Source organism: Zophobas morio, unplaced genomic scaffold, assembly GCF_036711695.1.
Source record: "Zophobas morio isolate AGI-343-1 ecotype UQ-CSIRO unplaced genomic scaffold, CSIRO_AGI_Zmor_V1 ptg000414l, whole genome shotgun sequence".
NCBI classification, from domain to species: Eukaryota; Metazoa; Arthropoda; class Insecta; order Coleoptera; family Tenebrionidae; genus Zophobas; species Zophobas morio.
The window spans coordinates 7719-29826 of record NW_026972518.1 but is presented as its reverse complement, the minus strand read 5'-3'; the positions used below and the strand labels follow the sequence as shown (position 1 = coordinate 29826).

The window sequence follows — 22108 nt, the reverse complement described above, 5'->3', positions numbered from 1 at the left end:
TTCATTTCCGTAACCAAGTCGAAAATAGTTGATTATAATTATAATCAAGTTTATTTAATATTTGCCCCCAATTTACACTGTCTCTGAATCTCTTCTCGAGAATAACAGGGGATAGCCATTATTGAAGAATGCACACTCGAGAGGGATTCTATTACGTGCTCTTCGGCAAATATTATAGTCAAAAGTTCATATATCCATATATAATTTTTTATTAAACCTAACTCATAACGCCGATATATTTAAAAGTTTAATGCAATGCAATGCTCTACTAAAAACACCGTTGTACTAAATATATGATGACGTAAAAGCAGGTAATAGACTTATTCTAAGTGTTTCGGAGCAAGTAAGGTACAGAAAAAAATTAAAAAATAAACTTCATCAAGAATTATTATGACGTCGCCTTTTATGGTTTATACAGTAAAAACCAGTACCACCAAGTAAAAGATAGCGTAATACGTACTAAAAATGTTTATTTAATATCCCTACCCCACTATAGTGAGATCAGGAGATAATTTCAGTATTAATACTCGTCGTTTAAGTAGATTCCGGCTTACTTGGTGTAGGGCACTTAGTTTGAAAAGAATCATTAAAGATTTCTAGGTTTCCTTCAAAAGTGCAGTTTCCGTTAACAAAGCTTAATTCATTGTAGAGCACCCGCGAGCAGCAAAGAAAATTTTGGTCAAGTATTAATTTGCTTGTAATTTTTAAAAATAGTTAAAAAAATTTTGTAAAAATGCAATACTAAGGAATAGTAAATTACATTCCATGAGGGTACCAAGAAGCCGCAAAAGCTTTAGCCCCAATCTCAGTTAGAGGATTTCCTGTAAGGTCCCTAATGGTTATGTAAAAGATAAATATTAACTAATATACTTAACAGGAGGAACACCTGAAACAGCGCCGTTGCCCCGATAGGTCTTATAATATAAGCCGTTTTACTAAAATTATTTCTAACACGCATTTAATAATGGTCTTTAAAAAGCTGATTAGACTGGCAAACTGTGCGAAACATCGGCTTACGCGGTTTATTTAGATATTACAAACAGAAAGTTTTTGACGGAACCACTAAACTAAACGTTTAGGAAACTATTGGAAAAAGTATAATAAGATATGAAAGATGCCTTCAAAAGCAACACAACATGATATGTATATGCAAGAAAAAAACTAAAAAATATGCTAAAACGTATAGAAACAAGATCCCTAAAAGTATATAAAAAGATAAGAAGTTTAAAATTAAAATAAATTGTAAGGTATGTTACCACACCTTAATTAATAGTAATGTAAAAAAAAAAGTACAAATAGAGAGTTATAGTGGTATTACTAAAGAAAAAAAATGTAATGTATAAAATAGGCGAAGATTGAAGTAAAAATTGGTAGCATAGAAAGTGCAACATAGCTCCTATAATCGGTTTATTGTTATCTTAGAATAATAGAGCTTCCAAATTAAGGTGCCTTATAAAACCTTCCTCAAGAGGAGTAACGAATAGAATAAATAACTTACAGTTCCGTCAAGGCAATGAGATGAATAAACGAATCGGCTTCAATTGATTTTATTTTGTTATTGATTATGTTTCTAGATATAATATTTTATTATCATTGCAAAAAGATATAAAAAATACTAAACACGATTATTAAGACTATTAATAATATTATAAGTAACTATATACCGTTAGTAAGCGGCGAACAATTTATGATTTATGAATAAAATGAATGAACCGAATATTATAAAATAATATATTTTATGATAGGATCATAATTATAAGCTTACAACAAAGTCAAATTAGGGAGGCCATAAAACATCCCTTTGATGATAGAGGTAAATTGGTTAGAACCTAAATTCCTTAGAGTTTTTATTAGTAGTAATATTAGAAGAAAAATTAAAAATAAGTATGGTAATATTTGAGCTTAAAATGCATCGATTTGGTACTATCATATTAGTAAAAAAAAGAAATATATGGCAAAAAAAAAAGGCCTCAGAAATAATTTAGTCTAGCTAACGAAAAGGGTTGTAGTTGAAATAGATTAGCAAGGTAATGACTTTATAGATATCAATTAGCTTATGGTAAAACCCCAAGCGTTTTAATAAAGAATAAGAGTTTTACAGTTCAGTCAAGGCAATGAGATGTGAAAACGAATCGTCTTCAATTGATTTTATATTGTTATTCCATAAAGTTCTACAAGTAATATGTTAATAACATTGCAATAGGATATAAGAGTTACTAAACACGTTTATTAAGACTCTTATAATATTATAAGGAAGTAACTATATAATTTATCGAGTAAGCAGCAAACATTTTATGATTGTTTCGAGTAGCATAAGTGAAAGAAATATTGTTATATACTAAGATATTTTATGATAAGATCATAATTATGGTCTTACAAATGATTCAATTTACGGAGACCAGAAAACATTTCTTTGCTAATGGAGGTAAGTTGGTTAAAACCTATATCCCTAGTAGTTTATGTCAGTATAAAATTAGAAGACAAATTAATTATAAGTATGGTAATAATTAAGCTTAAAATCCATCCATTTGGTCCTTTAACATTAGTTCAAAACAATATTTATAGGAAATATGAAAACTCAGAAAAAAATAAATTCCAGCTAACGAAAAGGGCTGTAGTTGAAATAGATTAGCAAGATAATGCCTCTAAAGTTTATTAATTGGCTTATGGAATAACTCCAAAACGTTTTAATAAAGAATAAAAATCTTACAGTCCAGTCAAGACAATGAGATGTGAAAACGAATCGTCTTCAATTGATATTATATTGTTATCCCATAAAGTTCTACAAGTAATATGTTAATAACATTGCAATAGGATATAAGAATTACTAAACACGATTATTATGACTCTTATAATATTATAAGGAAGTAACTATATAATTTATAGAGTAAGCTGCGAACATTTTATGATTGATTAGAGTAGCATGGGTGAGCAGAATATTATTATAAAATAGTATATTTTATGATTGGATCATAATTATGGCCTTACAAATGATTCAAATTACGGAGACCAAAGAACATTTCTTTACTGATAGACGTAAGTTGGTTATAACCTAAATTCCTTAAAGTTTACGTCAGTAGTAATATTAGAAGCAAAATTAATAATAAGTATGTTAATTAAAATCCATCGATTAGGTCTTTTAATATTAGTGAAAAACAATATATTTAGCAAATATGATAACTCAGAAAAAATTCTAGCTAACGAAGAGGGCTGTAGTTGAAATAGATTAGAAAGGTAATGCCTCTAAAATTTATCATTTAGCTTATGGAATAACCCCAAACGTTTTAAAAAAGAATAAGAATCTTACAGTCCAGTTAAGGCAATAAGATGTGAAAACGAATCGTCTTCAATTGATTTTATATTGTTATTCAATAAAGTTCTACAAGTAATATGTTAATAACATTGCAATAGGATATAAGAGTTACTAAACACGTTTATTAAGACTCTTATAATATTATAAGGAAGTAACTATATAATTTATCGAGTAAGCAGCGAACATTTTATGATTGTTTCGAGTAGCATAAGTGAAAGAAATATTGTTATATACTAAGATATTTTATGATAGGATCAAAATTATGGCCTTACAATGAAGTCAAATTACGGAGACCAGAAAATATTTCTTTGCTGATGAAGGTAAGCTGGTTAGAACTTAAATCCCTTAAAGTTCACGTCATTAGTAATATTAGAAGCAAAATTAATAATAAGTATGTTAATTAAAATCCATTTTTTTGGTCATTTAACATTAGTTCAAAACAATATATGTAGGAAATATGAAAACTCAGAAATAATTGAAGTCTAGCTAACGAAAAGGGCTGAAGTTGAAATAGATTAGCAAGGTAATGCCTCTAAAATTTATCATTTAGCTTATGGAATAACCCCAAACGTTTTAGTAAAGAATAAGAATCTTACAGTTCAGTCAAGGCAATGAGATGTGAAAACGAATAGTCTTCAATTGATTTTATTTTGTTATTCAATAAAGTTCTACAAGTGATATGTTAATAACAATGCAATAGGATATAAGAATTACTAAACACGTTTATTAAGACTCTTATAATATTATAAGGAAGTAACTATTTAATTTATCGAGTATGCTGCGAACATTTTATGATTGATTAGAGTAGCATGGGTAACGGGATAAATAATATATAATATAATATTCAATGATAGGATCATAATTATGGCCATACAAATGATTCAAATTACGAAGGCCAGAAAACATTCCTTTGCTGATGGAGGTAAACTGGTTAGAATCTAAATGCCTTAAAGTTTACGTCAGTAGTTTTAATAGTAACAAAATTAAAAATAAGTATCATAATAATTAAGCTTAAAACCCATCCACTTGGCTATTTAATATTAGTGAGAAAAAATATATATAGCAAATATGGAAACTCATAAAAAATTAAACTCTAGGTAACGGAGAGAGGTGTATTGAAATAGATTATCAAGGCAATGCCTTTAAAGTTTATTAATTTGCATATGGAATAACTCCCAAACGTTTTAATAAAGAATAAGAATCTTACAGTTCAGTCAAGGCAATGAGATGTGAAAACGAATCGTCTTCAATTGATTTTATTTTGTTATTCCATAAAGTTCTACAAGTGATATGTTAATAACATTGCAATAGGATAAAAGAGTTACTAAACACGATTATTAAGACTCTTATAATATTATAAGGGAGTAACTATATAATTTATCGAGTAAGCAGCGAACATTTTATGATTGCTTCGAGTAGCATGGGTAACGAGATAAATAAAATATAATATAATATTAAATGATAGGATCATAATTACGGCCTTACAATAAAGTCAAATTACGGAGACCAAAGAACATTTCTTTACTGATAGAAGTAAGTTGGTTATAACCTAAATTCCTTAAAGTTTACGTCAGTAGTAATATTAGAAGCAAAATTAATAATTAGGATGTTAATTAAAATGCATCCATTTGGTACTTTGATATTAGTGAAAAAAATATATATATGGCCAACAGAAAAACTCAGAAAAAATTTAGTCTAGCTAACGAAAAGGGTTGTAGTTGATATAGATTAGGAAGGTAATGCCTCTAAAATTTATCATTTAACTTATGGAATAACCCCAAACGTTTTAATAAAGAATAAGAGTCTTACAGTTCAGTCAAGGCAATGAGATGAGAAAACGAATCGTCTTCAATTGATTTTATTTCGTTAATAATAAAGTTTCTACAAGTAATATGTTACTAACATTTCAAAAAGATATTAAAAATACTAAACTCGGTTATTACGACTCTTAATAAAATTATAAGTAACTATTTAATTTTAGTAAGAGATGAACAATTTATGCTTTATTTGAATAACATGAGTGAATAGAATATTATATAATAAAATATTTTATGATAGGATCACAATTATGGCCTTACAATAAAGTCAAATTACGGAGGCCAGAGAACATTCCTTTGCTGATGGAGGTAAGTTGGTTATTACCTATATCCCTTATAGTTTTTATCAGTGGTAATATTAGAAAAAAAATTAAAAATAAATATGGTAATAATTAAGCTTAAAATGCATCCATTTGGTACTTTCATATTAGTGAAATAAAAATATATATGGCAAACAGAAGAACTCAAAAAAAATGAAGTCTAGCTAACGAAAAGGGTTGTAGTTGAAATAGATTAGCAAGGTAATGCCTCTAAAATTTATCATTTAGCTTATGGAATAACCCCAAACGTTTTAATAAAGAATAAAAATCTTACAGTCCAGTCAAGGCAATGAGATGTGAAAACGAATCGTCTTCAATTGATTTTATTTTGTTATTCCATAAAGTTCTACAAGTAATATGTTAATAACATTGCAATAGGATATAAGAATTACTAAACACGATTATTATGACTCTTATAATATTATAAGGAAGTAACTATATAATTTATCGAGTAAGCAGCGAACATTTTATGATTGCTTCGAGTAGCATAAGTGAAAGAAATATTGTTATATACTAAGATATTTTATAATTAGATCATAATTATGGCCTTACAATGAAGTCAAATTACGGAGACCAGAAAATATTTCTTTGCTGATGAAGGTAAGCTGGTTAGAACTTAAAATCCTTAAAGTTTACGTCAGTAGTTATATTAGAAGCAAAATTATTAATAAGTACGTTAATTATAAAGCTAAAAATCTATTTATTTGGTCCTTTAATATTAGTGATAAACAATATATTAAGCAAATATGAGATATCAGAAAAAATTCTAGCAAACGAAGAGGGCTGTAGTTGAGATAGATTATAAAGGTAATGCCTCTATAGTTTATCAATTAGCTAATGGAATAACCCCAAACGTTTTTGAAAAGAATAAGAATCTTACAGTTCAGTCAAGGCAATGAGATGTGAAAACGAATAGTCTTCAATTGATTTTATTTTGTTATTCAATAAAGTTCTACAAGTGATATGTTAATAACATTGCAATAGGATATAAGAGTTACTAAACACGTTTATTAAGACTCTTATAATATTATAAGGAAGTAACTATATAATTTATCGAGTAAGCAGCGAACATTTTATGATTGATTAGAGTAGCATGGGTAACGAGATAAATAATATATAATATAATATTCAATGATAGGATCATAATTATGGCCTTACAAATGAGTCAAATTACGAAGGCCAGAGAACATTTTTTTGCTGATAGAGGTAAGTAGGTTATCACCTAAATTCCTTAAAATTTATGTCAGTAGTAATATTAGAGGCAAAAATTAATAAGTATCATAATAATTAAGCTTAAATCCATCCATTTGGTCCTTAAATATTAGTGATAAACAATATATATAGGAAATATGAAAGCTAAGAAAATATTAAATTCTAGCTAACAAAAAAAGCTGTAGTTGAAAAAGGTTAGCAAGGTAATGCCTCTAAAATTTATCATTTTGCTTATGGAATAACCTTCAAGCGTTTTAATAAAGAATAAGGATCTTACAATTTCTTTAATGCGATGAGGTGAGAAAACAAATCGTATTCAACTGATTTTATTCGAATATTCCATAAAGATCTTAAATTAATAAGTTAATAACATAGTTATAAAATTTAAAATATAGCGAACACGATTGTTAAGACTCAATAATATTATAAGTAACTATTTAATTTTAGTAAGAGATGAACAATTTATGCTTTATTTGAATAACATGAGTGAATAGAATATTATATAATAAAATATTTTATGATAGGATCACAATTATGGCCTTACAATAAAGTCAAATTACGGAGGCCAGAGAACACTCCTTTGCTGATGGAGGTAAGTTGGTTATTACCTATATCCCTTATAGTTTTTATCAGTGGTAATATTAGAAAAAAAATTAAAAATAAATATGGTAATAATTAAGCTTAAAATGCATCCATTTGGTACTTTCATATTAGTGAAATAAAAATATATATGGCAAACAGAAGAACTCAAAAAAAATGAAGTCTAGCTAACGAAAAGGGTTGTAGTTGAAATAGATTAGCAAGGTAATGCCTCTAAAATTTATCATTTAGCTTATGGAATAACCCCAAACGTTTTAATAAAGAATAAAAATCTTACAGTCCAGTCAAGGCAACTAGATGTGAAAAGGAACCGTCTTGAATTGATTTTATATTGTTATTCCATAAAGTTCTACAAGTGATAGGTTAATAACATTGCAGTAGGATATAAGAATTACTAAACACGTTTATTAAGACTGTTATAATATTATAAGGAAGAAACTATTTAATTTATCGAGTAAGCAGCGAACATTTTATGATTGCTTCGAGTAGCATAAGTGAAAGAAATATTGTTATATACTAAGATATTTTATAATTAGATCATAATTATGGCCTTACAATGAAGTCAAATTACGGAGACCAGAAAATATTTCTTTGCTGATGAAGGTAAGCTGGTTAGAACTTAAAATCCTTAAAGTTTACGTCAGTAGTTATATTAGAAGCAAAATTATTAATAAGTACGTTAATTATAAAGCTAAAAATCTATTTATTTGGTCCTTTAATATTAGTGATAAACAATATATTAAGCAAATATGAGATATCAGAAAAAATTCTAGCAAACGAAGAGGGCTGTAGTTGAGATAGATTATAAAGGTAATGCCTCTATAGTTTATCAATTAGCTAATGGAATAACCCCAAACGTTTTTGAAAAGAATAAGAATCTTACAGTTCAGTCAAGGCAATGAGATGTGAAAACGAATAGTCTTCAATTGATTTTATTTTGTTATTCAATAAAGTTCTACAAGTGATATGTTAATAACATTGCAATAGGATATAAGAGTTACTAAACACGTTTATTAAGACTCTTATAATATTATAAGGAAGTAACTATATAATTTATCGAGTAAGCAGCGAACATTTTATGATTGATTAGAGTAGCATGGGTAACGAGATAAATAATATATAATATAATATTCAATGATAGGATCATAATTATGGCCTTACAAATGAGTCAAATTACGAAGGCCAGAGAACATTTTTTTGCTGATAGAGGTAAGTAGATTCTCACCTAAATTCCTTAAAATTTATGTCAGAAGTAATATTAGAGGCAAAAATTAATAAGTATCATAATAATTAAGCTTAAATCCATCCATTTGGTCCTTAAATATTAGTGATAAACAATATATATAGGAAATATGAAAGCTCAGAAAAAATTAAATTCTAGCTAACAAAAAAAGCTGTAGTTGAAAAAGGTTAGCAAGGTAATGCCTCTAAAATTTATCATTTTGCTTATGGAATAACCTTCAAGCGTTTTAATAAAGAATAAGAATCTTACAGTCCAGTCAATGCAATGAGATGAGAAAACGAATCGTCTTCAATTGATTTTATTTTGTTATTCCATAAAGTTCTACAAGTAATATGTTAATAACATTGCAATAAGATATAAGAATTACTAAACACGATTATTATGACTCTTATAATATTATAAGGAAGTAACTATATAATTTATCGAGTAAGCAGCGAACATTTTATGATTGCTTCGAGTAGCATAAGTGAAAGAAATATTGTTATATACTAAGATATTTTATGATAGGATCAAAATTAGGGCCTTACAAATAAGTCAAATTATATATGCCAGAGAACATTCCTTTGCTGATGGAGGTAAGTTGGTTAGAACCTATATCCCTAGTAGTTTATGTCAGTAGTAATATTAGAAGAAAAATTAAAAATAAGTATGGTAATAATTAAGCTTAAAATGCATCCATTTGGTACTTTCATATTAGTGAAAAAAAAATATATATGGCAAACAGAAGAACTTAGAAAAAATTAAGTCTAGCTAACGAAAAGGATTTTCGTTGAAATAGATTAGCAAGGTAATGCCTCTATAGTTTATCAATTAGCTTATGTAATAATTTCAGGCGTTTTAATAACGAATAAGAATATTACAGTCCAGTCAAGGCAACTAGATGTGAAAAGGAACCGTCTTGAATTGATTTTATATTGTTATTCCATAAAGTTCTACAAGTGATATGTTAATAACATTGCAATAGGATATAAGAGTTACTAAACACGTTTATTAAGACTGTTATAATATTATAAGGAAGTAACTATATAATTTATAGAGTAAGCTGCGAACATTTTATGAATGATTAGAGTAGCATGGATAACGAGATAAATAATATATAATATAATATTCAATGATAGGATCATAATTATGGCCTTACAATAAAGTCAAATTACGGAGACCAGAAAACATTTCTTTGCTGATGAAGGTAAGCTGGTTAGAACTTAAATTCCTTAAAGTTTACGTCAGTAGTTATATTAGAAGCAAAATTATTAATAAGTACGTTAATTATAAAGCTAAAAATCTATTTATTTGGTCCTTTAATATTAGTGATAAACTATATATTTAGCAAATATGAGAAATCAGAAAAAATTCTAGCAAACGAAGAGGGCTGTAGTTGAAATAGATTATAAAGGTAATGCCTCCATAGTTTATCAATTAGCTAATGGAATAACCCCAAACGTTTTAGTAAAGAATAAGAATCTTACAGTTCAGTCAAGGCAATGAGATGTGAAAACGAATCGTCTTCAACTGATTTTATTTTGTTATTCAATAAAATTCTACAAGTGATATGTTAATAACATTGCAATAGGATATAAGAGTTACTAAACACGTTTATTATGACTTTTATAATATTATAAGGAAGTAACTATATAATTTATCGAGTAAGCAGCGAACATTTTATGATTGCTTCGAGTAGCATAAGTGAAAGAAATATTGTTATATACTAAGATATTTTATAATTAGATCATAATTATGGCCTTACAATGAAGTCAAATTACGGAGACCAGAAAATATTTCTTTGCTGATGAAGGTAAGCTGGTTAGAACTTAAAATCCTTAAAGTTTACGTCAGTAGTTATATTAGAAGCAAAATTATTAATAAGTACGTTAATTATAAAGCTAAAAATCTATTTATTTGGTCCTTTAATATTAGTGATAAACAATATATTAAGCAAATATGAGATATCAGAAAAAATTCTAGCAAACGAAGAGGGCTGTAGTTGAGATAGATTATAAAGGTAATGCCTCTATAGTTTATCAATTAGCTAATGGAATAACCCCAAACGTTTTTGAAAAGAATAAGAATCTTACAGTTCAGTCAAGGCAATGAGATGTGAAAACGAATAGTCTTCAATTGATTTTATTTTGTTATTCAATAAAGTTCTACAAGTGATATGTTAATAACATTGCAATAGGATATAAGAATTACTAAACACGTTTATTAAGACTCTTATAATATTATAAGGAAGTAACTATATAATTTATCGAGTAAGCAGCGATCATTTTATGATTGTTTCGAGTAGCATGGGTAACGAGATAAATAATATATTATATAATATTCAATGATAGGATCATAATTATGGCCTTACAAATGAGTCAAATTACGAAGGCCAGAGAACATTTTTTTGCTGATAGAGGTAAGTAGGTTATCACCTAAATTCCTTAAAATTTATTTCAGTAGTAATATTAGAGGCAAAAATTAATAAGTATTATAATAATTAAGCTTAAATCCATCCATTTCGTCCTTAAATATTAGTGATAAACAATATGTATAGGAAATATAAAAGCTCAGAAAAAATTAAATTCTAGCTAACAAAAAAAGCTGTAGTTGAAAAAGGTTAGCAAGGTAATGCCTCTAAAATTTATCAATTATTTTATGGAATAATCTAAACAAGCGTTTTAAGAAAAAATAAGAATCTTACAATTTCTTTAATGCGATGAGGTGAGAAAACAAATCGTATTCAACTGATTTTATTCGAATATTCCATAAAGATCTTAAATTAATAAGTTAATAACATAGTTATAAAATTTAAAATATAGCGAACACGATTGTTAAGACTCAATAATATTATAAGTAACTATTTAATTTTAGTAAGAGATGAACAATTTATGCTTTATTTGAATAACATGAGTGAATAGAATATTATATAATAAAATATTTTATGATAGGATCACAATTATGGCCTTACAATAAAGTCAAATTACGGAGGCCAGAGAACATTCCTTTGCTGATGGAGGTAAGTTGGTTATTACCTATATCCCTTATAGTTTTTATCAGTGGTAATATTAGAAAAAAAATTAAAAATAGATATGGTAATAATTAAGCTTAAAATGCATCCATTTGGTACTTTCATATTAGTGAAATAAAAATATATATGGCAAACAGAAGAACTCAAAAAAAATGAAGTCTAGCTAACGAAAAGGGTTGTAGTTGAAATAGATTAGCAAGGTAATGCCTCTATAGTTTATCAATTAGCTTATGTAATAATTCCAAGCGTTTTAATAAAGAATAAAAATCTTACAGTCCAGTCAAGGCAACTAGATGTGAAAAGGAACCGTCTTGAATTGATTTTATATTGTTATTCCATAAAGTTCTACAAATAATATGTTTATAACATTGCAATAGGATATAAAAAATACTGAACACTATTACAAGATTCTTAATAATACTATAATATTGTAACTATATAATTTTCGTAAGCGGTGAACAATTTATGCTTTATTTGAATAACATTAGTGAATAGAATATTATATAATAAGATATTCTTTGATAGGATCAAAATTATGGCCTTACAATAAAGTCAAATTACGGAGATCAGAGAACATTCCTTTGCTAATGGAGGTAAGTTGGTTAAAACCTATATCCCTAGTAGTTTATGTCAGTAGTAATATTAGAAGCCAAATTAATAATAAGTATGTTAATTAAAATCCATCGATTTGGTCCTTGAATATTAGTGAAAAACAATATATACAGGAAATATGAAAACTCAGAAAAAATTAAATTCTAGCTAACGAAAAGGGCTGTAGTTGAAATAGATTAGCAAGGTAATGCCTTTAAAATTTATCATTTTGCTTATGGAATAACCTTCAAGCGTTTTAATAAAGTATAAAAATCTTACAGTCCAGTCAATGCAATGAGATGAGAAAACGAATCGTCTTCAATTGATTTTATTTTGTTATTCCATAAAGTTCTACAAGTAATATGTTAACATAGTTATAGAGTTTAACAAATACTGAACGATTATTAAGAATTTTAATAGTATTACAAAAAGATCTATAATTTATCTTGTAGGCTATTGATTTTGAGAAGTACGGGGAACAATATACGATTTAATTCCATTTGCATTGGTAAACAGAATATTATTATATAATAAAAATTGCATCACACCATCATAATTACAAACTTACAAATAAGTCAAGCTGGAAAGGCCAGCAAGCATTTTTTTTGTGATGACGGTGAGAGCGTTATCTTCCAAATTTCTTACAATATAAGTCAGTAATAATTATAATAATAATGAAAAAACTTAACAATGTATAGTTCTTTGTAAATATACCCTTACAATTCTTTTTTTTATTATTAGAAAAAATACATTGCAGCTAAAAAAACACATAAATTAAAAAAAATTGTTATCTAGAGAATATTTACGTCTATTCTATAGCTTTTTCTTACTAACTTAAAATAATGATATACTGGAAATCTTACATGGACGTTACAGAAGTGTGTAATCTCGCTCCCAACGGTGGAAAAGTATCCAAGTTGCACCCTCTTAAATCCCTTTAAAATATGTATGCATTTTCGTAAAGCACGTTATAACATCAAGTATGATGCTAAAAGTTGTACTGAGTAGATACTTAATTATAGTCAAAAGTATATTATTAATTAAAAAATTTACTAGGTCTTCTGACTTTAAATTAAGATCATTAATATTATGGTCTTATGGGTTTTACGTTTACAATATGTCAGCAATATATAAGGCAGGCATTGGTGCTTACATTTCTTCATGGTCGGTGTATACCCCTGGACAATGAGATTCTTGTGTATACTGCGACGAACACACCCATCTCCCTTGAAAAATTAATATGAGTACGGCAAAGAGGCAGCCCACACGCGGCATACTGACAATGATTACCACTTTTGACATTAACTGCTCTTAAATACTTGCAGAATAGTGTTTATGTTAACTGATTAAATTTTTGCGTTCGTTTCTTCATATATTAACGCAATCTATCACCTCTTCCCTAGTTAATCTGTCTAGAAAAAACGCAAAACTCTCTAATATGTTTAGTTTAATGCTATGAATAATGAAGTAATATTATAAAAACCTTAACCAAATAATAAAAATTATATTTTACTTATTCATAAAAAAATACTTCTTCGAGTTTATAACTTCGTTTTTTTGTTGAAGAAGAAATAAAGTAATTCAATTTTTATTTATAAAATAAATAATATTTATTTTTTTTACTTTTTCTAGTTTTCATAAATATTTATAAATAGATATTATTTTAACTTATTATTATTTTTTGTACCACTAAAAATATACACGTAATATTTTATTTTTACATATATATAAGTTTTTTACCAGAATTTTATTAGAAAAAATGAAAATAATAAAGAAGATATATAAAATATTTTTCATTTTAAATAATCACTTTAATAGTGCTTTGATCACAAATTCCTTTAAGTTCGTTGTATTTAATGAATAGTTGTATTCATTAATTTTAATTTCCTTTATAATAACAAATCTTTATTATAATTAATTTCTTTTTGGGTTATAATAATAATTATATATTGAATTTTTTAAAAAAGTTTATACATCACAAAAAATTTCAAAATAATAATATCAATATAATGAAGTACCACATGAAAGTCAAGAACTTTTAAGAATGCACTTATAATATATGTATATTAATATACCATATTTATTTTATATGTAAACAAAATTATAACAATTTTTATTACCCATGATTTTAACGAGAAATACTGGGAATTATACATAATAAAAGTGAAATATTAGTAATTCCTACTTTTTTTTGAAGAGATGTAGTAAATATAATTTTTTATTTTGATTTCATTAACAAAATGTATACATTTTCTGTAGTTTACTTGATATTTCTATAGATTTATTATATTAAGTTTTAATACTTTGTATCAATCATTTATAGTTTATTTTAATAAAAATAATCGTAGCACGGGCTGGGAATACCAGATGATAATGCTATTTTATATTGAATTCCTTTTTAATTTCACTAAAAATAACTGGATGGCTGGTGTTTAGTTGAAGTTTAAAATAAACATTCCCATTTACAAATTGAACGATCAGGTAAGTTTTATAACGAGCTAAATATAATATTTTTATAAACGTATTATATTGCGATATACGGCTTATTTTTTCTAGATATTTAATTAGTATTATTACTATAACAGGGGTTTTACAGGGCCCCCTAGGGTTGTGGGCTGTTGTAGGAGTTTTGAGGGTTTGAATGCTTTACAAAAAATGTCATTACAAACGCACTCCCGTGCCTTGTTAGTCGGTTTCTTCAGATGAAATTATTGAGACAGGCCTCATTATCATTAAAATATTTTATAGTTAGCGAAAGTCTATAAACCTATTTATATACTATAAGATTTCAAACTATTTTTACAGTTCTATTCTGTAAGTAAAATAAACACCATTATTACCCAATAAAGCTAATATTAGAAACAACCATGAAACTAAACTTCTGTCATGTAGCTTATTTTTTTAGACAAAAGTTATAGTTTTTTTAATTTTTTTTTTTTAACTTATAGTTTAAGTTAGAATTATGTAAAATTATTTAATCCTGGTTATAGGATTTCAAATATCTGGTTACTGTAACCTAAGTGAATTTTTCTTTTTAGGTTTGAAAGGAACTTTAGTTTCTTAGTAATTCAGGTGTATAACACTTTACGAAATAATTGTATATTGTTAGTTACGCGAACACTTAGAGTTTCGTTGAATGTCTCGAAAGTTTAGCTTACGTCTTTATTTAAATTATTTTGTTTTACTAAGTATTTTGAACTTATAATTTCAATATAAAAAGCCTATTTTATTTTAGAGTTATAAATATGCAAACCATACTTAATTTTTAAAATTATTACAAATTTGAAAAAGTAACGTCAGTTTTTTTTTTTTGGTTTTTTATACCTGCCAAATATATTGTACGACAGAGTATATAGATATAAAAGATCTTATAAAACAGATAAATATAAGTGCATCTAAACGGAAGTATAAAAAAGTCAGACTAAAGGGTATTAAATTGCAGAACACTTGAAGTGCTAAGAAAAAAAGTAATTCAAAGGAATGGAAGGTAGCCAATTAGTAACTTATTTACACTACTACTGATAGATATACCAACAGAAGTATGTAAAACGGTTTACTTGACCGCAAAATCTACCTTACAAGATTTTAGAGTTTGAATTATATATAAAATATATATCTGATAACATAGATTGTAATAAATAAAGGGTGAAGATTACATTTTATTTTAAGTAAAAAAGATAAACGGATGGACCCTGGAAAAAGGCCTACAAAGGTTCGAATTTTTCTTTACAGTTTAACTTAAACCCAGACCGAAAATAAACAAAATAATTAACCTCGTGACTTGTGACCTAAGAATCTTCTCTGTGTCATGTGCTATCGTCTCATGTTGTTTATCAACGGTCATGTTGTTAACCCTTCCTATTGAGACTGAAAAAATGTGAAGGGTTTGTCCATTTCCTATAAAAGGCTCTATTACCCTCGGGATACTTAAAGCGTCAAATATCGGACTTCAACAATAGTAGGAGTATCAACCACTAGAAATCCCTAAAAATATCTAAAGGTTCCTCATTTGATATGCAATCTTGCAGACCTTATCCCTTGACCCACTCGCGTTACATGGGCATAAGGTTGCCTCAACGCCAGTGGCAACTTTCCACAAGGGTCATCGGGTGAATTCACCCTACGCATGTTTCAGAAAAGTAAAGTGTTTCGGGCAAACTCTTGTTGGTTACCTCTGCTTAAAAAGCCTGCATTACATCTCTGTTGAGCTGTAAATCAATCGTAACAAGCTCAAATATGCGTGAGTGGCATTACTATCAAGAGCCAAACCAAAGTTATTATAGACGTTTGTCTGGCATCAATAAAAAATTCATTGGGGTCAAAAACGTTTATATGCATTCCAATAAATAATTTAGATTTTAGATAGTTATTAGCTTCTCCCCTCGTGCTAGTCTTTTAAATTTTGATATTGGACCGGCCAAGAAAAAAGTAGTAGCTAAAATCATTGACAGTAGCTTGGAATACATTAAATTTTCCTTTATGCTTATTAGGCCGTGCTACAAAGGCGCCATTTCTTCAAAATCCCCTTTAACTTTAAACGTTTTTTTAGGCGTCACCTCAAATATCTTGACTACTTTATACAATTGTTCTCATTTTCATGTATAGTGACTCCTTTTGGGTATACAACTGAAATAAACTTATTACCTTTATAATTTTTATTTCTAGGAACAGATTCAAAAAGGTTGATATATGACCTCTTTTTAAAAATGATCTCTAAACATTTTTAAAATTCTTCATTGAGTTTAAATCGTCTATTAACGATTTCAGTCGTACACCTAAAAGGAGGCTTTAAATATGATTTATCAAGCAAGGAAAAGAAAGTTGAAAGCATATAACTCTTGAAAAAAAAAGAAAGATCATTAGTGGCACTCGCTTTGCTGAAAAGGGGTTAACTTTAAAGTAGAAATATTAACTCTTAAGATTTCTGAGTATGTTCGAATGTACTCATCTACGATAATGTCCAAAGCGGCGCTTTTTTACCACCAATTCCATGGATAAGACCTTATTCAAGCTAATCTCTAAAGGGGGCTATTTCTTTTATTATAATGTACTATGTTAATTAAGGGTTTGCGGTATTTCTAAATAGTTGATCTTTAAATCTTCAGGAAGAAATGGTAATTCCAGGTCTCTCCGAATTGAACACAGGCACACTCAGAAACAGACCGGGGAGGGAATGCACATTAGTACCCTGATTCGAAAGAAATTCTCTTAATACTATCTCAAAAATAACCGTATAAAACCAAAAATTACAATCAGGAGAGTAAAAACCATTAAAAATGTTACGATCAATCGTTATAACCTTTTCTCGAAGAACTGACGTTTGAGAATAGTAGAAGGCAGCCTTCTAAACATTCATCTCAAAAATGCTCCTTGCCAGTCAATGAGATGAGGGCCAAAAAAAAAAAGGGTAAGTTAAACTCTACACGGTAACCGGTTAAGGAATACATAGATACCAGCCGCTTAAGAACATTTTAAATTTTTTCTCTTTCCCGCAGCACTAGCCGGTTTCCCTGAAACCATGGTGTAGCCATAATTATTACCCGGTAGTAGGCTTCCCGAGGTGTGCGGATGATAACCACTCTCGTAAGGTCTGAAGCAATTCAGAAGGGTACTGTAAGAGTTCATCTTGTCAGCACCAAAATTTTTGTAAGGCTAGTTATTGTTCTAAATGAGGGAAGTGATAGCATTGCAGTTAGGTTCAAGATTACAGAAAAATAAACTGTGGGTACTTTCAAAGCCGGAACTTTGGAGGAAAAGGACGTCAATAAAAATTGAATCAATAACTGTTCCAAAAATTTGAATGGGTATGCCTGCTTTTGAAAATGTGAAGAAGGCTAAGATTATTCATCAATTTTGTATATAACTTTAAACTTTTCATTATTATATAAAAATTCTTTATCAATAAAACTTTGGAGGTAAAAAAACCTCTATATTTTTATCACTTAGAAAGCAATTAAGTGCTGAAAATACTTATATAATTTTCCATTAATACAATGACTTTCGTACTTGATTTTATATTGGTTGGGGACAAATTTTCAAAAGGAACAGAAGAAATCGAAAGAGTTATAAAATCGCATAAAATACAAAACAGTTGTAAATAAAGAACATTATCAAGTCTGCCTCCCTTATTAACTTAATAAAAATAGAAATACAACCAAAGTAAGTACAAGTTGACGGTAAAAGGCCCGCTGGCAAATCGCTGACCTTAAAAAAGTGATTTGCAATGCGCACCATATCTGATCTATTTAACAGAGGCTGTCTTCTTAAACTGAAAGTCAACTAACCAATATTAACTTACCAAACTCTTCAATATTAAAGAAAAAAAGCAGTCATTAGGCCATCAATAACCCTTCTCAATAAAGTCAAATTTTAAATAGAAGAAACATGAACCAAGAGTGCTTTCTAAATAAATCGGATAATTCTCCTTCAAAGAAGACCTGGAGAGAAACAAATAAGATATAAGTGTCTAAAGAAGGAAGAACAAATGCCAAAAAGTGTAGTGATACAAAAAGTCTATACCACCTTAATTTTTACAAACTGTTGCCTACCAGTAGGAAATAAATTAATAAAAACTAGCGTTAATAACCAGTTCACTTCCCGATAATGTATGTATACGTGAAAAGGTCAGTTAGAATATAGCATAAGTTTAAGTGCAAGTTCCTTTAGGAAGCGAGTGTTTTAGTAAGACGAAAACAAACGGGATTGATAGAAAAGTTAAACGGTTGGTTTCCTTAGTATTCCTTGTTAAAACACTTATCTTGACAACATATTTTGCAATAGAACAGGCAAAATCCAAGAATCGTATAAAATTTAAAATTGTCGTCAAGTTAAATAAACAAAAAAAATTCATGTGATTTTTATTCAAAGTAACAAGTCTAAAAATTATAGGTAAAATAACAAGTATTTTAATAAAAAAGGATATATTATAGATTGAATAAGTAATAGAATAACTAACCAAACAATAAAAAATATATTCAAAAATAAAAAACTAAAACAGCGAAATGAACAAAAAAAAACAAAAAGAGAAAGCTGGAGACCAAAAAGACCAAGTATCTCACTTTATAGTACTGGCTTACTACAGATGTGATTACGATCGATTGCTACTTAATTTACTGGAATTGAGAGTGCTAAAATCACAAGTTCCTTAACAATTCTATGCGCCATTAACGAGAATAGGTGCGCGTTATCATAGCTAAATAGTATATAGTAAAAAGACGTAAAAGCAAAGTAATAAAAATATTAAATGAAAAGGGATGGATTAGTTTCCATTCCATAATATTATAAATATATATATATATATATATATATATATATATATATATATATAATTAAGTTAATATAATAAACTATAACCTTAGCCATAGCTTTCCCCTCTTTTACTAGGCCTAAGAAATGTTTTGACCGGGAGTACTCGGCTACCAAGGAGGAGTCCTAATTAAGAGGCTGTCAAATAAGATAAACTTTAATAGGCTGGAGGGTACATTTCCTATGTAGTTAGCTGTTGTGCCCAAAGCAAGGGGGTACCCACCATTTTTAGAAGGCGATTATGTAGTATTTGTAGTCGATGAATATTTTTGCTTAAAAAATAGGCAAGTGATAGTCCTAGATCACCAGAGGGTGAATATCTACAGAATCTCTTTTAAATGCAATTTGCTTTTCCTGCATAGTAAGGGGTCTAACACGGCTGTAGCTTTCTTGGTTTTAAAACGACTTAAAAAAGGTGTGGAGTTCAGCTTAGTCCTTCGTCACGCACAATTTCGAGGTATCTAACCTTCTTAGATCGAGGAATGAGAGTTTACTAGGGATCTAGGGAAGTATCCTTCCCTTTGTTATAATTACAAAGCTACTTTTCAGCTAGTTAATTATAAGCCTCCCTGTTAAAAACCATGTCTCAACTACTGTCAACTGAGACTGTACGTTTTTAAACACCAGACAGGCGGATTTTGGACTATAATATAAGGCTGTGTTGTCAACGTAGTGAGCCTAGTTTCTATTTTTTTCGGCAGTTGTGGCATGTCGCGCATGTAGATAGAAAAAAGGAAAGGGGGGTACTAAGAAACCTTGTGGAACACCCACCTTTGATTGTCTAAAAGCGGACTCCAATGAATTTACTTTAGCAGTTAAGGTTCTATTCTTTAGGTATGAGGTGTACCACCATGTTCAAGTAAAAAAGTAAGTTAGATCGTCGTGCCCTCTTTTACCGAAGAGTCTTCTCAATATCTAAAAGGACACACGTGTTACTTTTCTTTTTTTAAGAAAGCTTTTGTAGCTCCTCTAGTAAGCCTAACTATCTATTGAATTGTGGAGTACTTAATTCGAAAACCAAAAATTAAAAATTAGACAGGGCGCACTTGCCATCCACAAATTCTTATAATTTACAAGGGACCCCGCCTCTATCTCATTTTCTAGGCCGGACAACAAGCTTTTTGGGTGATAATCTTTAATAAAACAGTTAGAGGAACTAATTATAGGAATGAAAATTACGCAAGCCAATTTCCACAGTTTGGGGAAGTAAGCTGTCTTGAATATTTGAATTAATTAATCTTTAAATCATAGAGATAGCTCGTGGAATTAAGTTCTTAAGCATTATCAGGGCGAGGCTTTTCTAGTATTAAGGGATTGGATAATAGTTTTAAGATTCTGCACTGGTGATAAGCTTAACGTTGTTACATATGTTAGATCCCAAATAGTTAGTAGCTATGGTGGACACATACTTAAAGCGGTGCGCATTCTAATCGATATGAGTAGGCTTTTAGTGCGTCAGCAAATGCCTCTACTATTTCGGAGGACATGGTAGCTGAGGCGTCCAGCACCATGGATGAGCGGTGTTATGCCCCTAGTCTCAGTAGTTCGAATGGTTCTTGTTAATTTCCTTCAAGAATTATTCTCTGGCCCAAAAGTCCCTAATTTTTTTAACCAGCTTTTGTTAAGCCAGACTTTCAAATTCTCCTTAATTTCAAATATTGATTGTAAAGTTTTTTATCGCTTGGAAACAAGGGTTCGGATATCTTGCTTTCTCCTTCTCTTAATCTGAGATCTAATGTGGTCCATAGGGTTGTATTGTTGGTTTTTGTGGGCCTACTATAGTTCGCTTTTATAGCTCCTTCCATTTGCACAACAGCCGTGTCTAAATCAAGTATATTCCCTATGAAGTGCTCCATGGAGTCTATGCTTGTCTAACTATTCCAGAAATGGGCGCCAAACTGGTTACTTTTTCAACCCAGGTTACCGAGAGTGACTTATTACCTATCTCTATGAAGATGGGGTTAGGATCCGAAGAGAGTACAAATAGCGTTATTTGACGATAACAGGTACTTAAATAATTTATGATACTGTGGTGATTTAAATCAATAACAATTAAATATTTTTGTCGGTCCTTTCGGCAAACCTTATTTCGTTGTCGCTCTTCCCCCTGCTATTCCACAAAGGGTTTTTGAAGTTTAAATCTCGAGACATAAAACCCCCCGCTATTTTAGGCATTACCTTGTCGAAAGATTTGTAAGGGGCAGTAATATTGACTATCCCAATGTAACAGAGCTCTATATTTACGCAAACAGCTTCTAAAGTTACCTCAATAAAATAGAACGCTTGGTGGGTAATGTTTCATCCAGTTAAGGCAGCTACGCCTTCTCCTCCAGTATCTTTCCTGTCGCGTCTGTGAACAGAATAGTTAGGTGCCTTAAACGGTTACCTTCCTTCAGATGTGTACAAGATGTAAAATTTTGTCCAGGTTCATACCGGCAATAAATTTCTGAGTTGGCCTCCATTTAGATAATCTAAAAATTATTTAATTTCTAAATTAGCTCCTTAATGGATCGCATTGGTAAGTGTTGCTACAAAGTTATTCTTCAGGTCGTTTAGGGAGCTGTATTAGTTGCTTCAGGTTCTAAGTTCTGTTTAGTAGGCGGTGCGTAGCTTATATTTTTTTTAAATGAAAACTTTCAGAATTCTTGAAAGCTTTTTTAGTTGAAAAATTATTATGAATTTTTCTCAGAGGAGCAT

General features: G+C 29.1%; 1 long non-coding RNA gene across 2 annotated transcripts; it reads right to left on the bottom strand.

The window, feature by feature from the left end:
* Positions 1-17159: 17159 nt before the first annotated feature.
* Positions 17160-19540, bottom strand: LOC135120729 (uncharacterized). Of its 2 annotated transcripts, none has more exons than XR_010278707.1 (8): positions 19460-19540; positions 19144-19298; positions 18405-18543; positions 18274-18347; positions 17836-17919; positions 17560-17770; positions 17406-17475; positions 17160-17294 (listed from the first exon to the last, which is right to left on the bottom strand). It is a non-coding gene; the product is annotated as an uncharacterized LOC135120729 (long non-coding RNA). The 2 variants fall into 2 exon arrangements; XR_010278708.1 differs by having other exon boundaries at positions 19165-19298.
* Positions 19541-22108: the final 2568 nt, after the last annotated feature.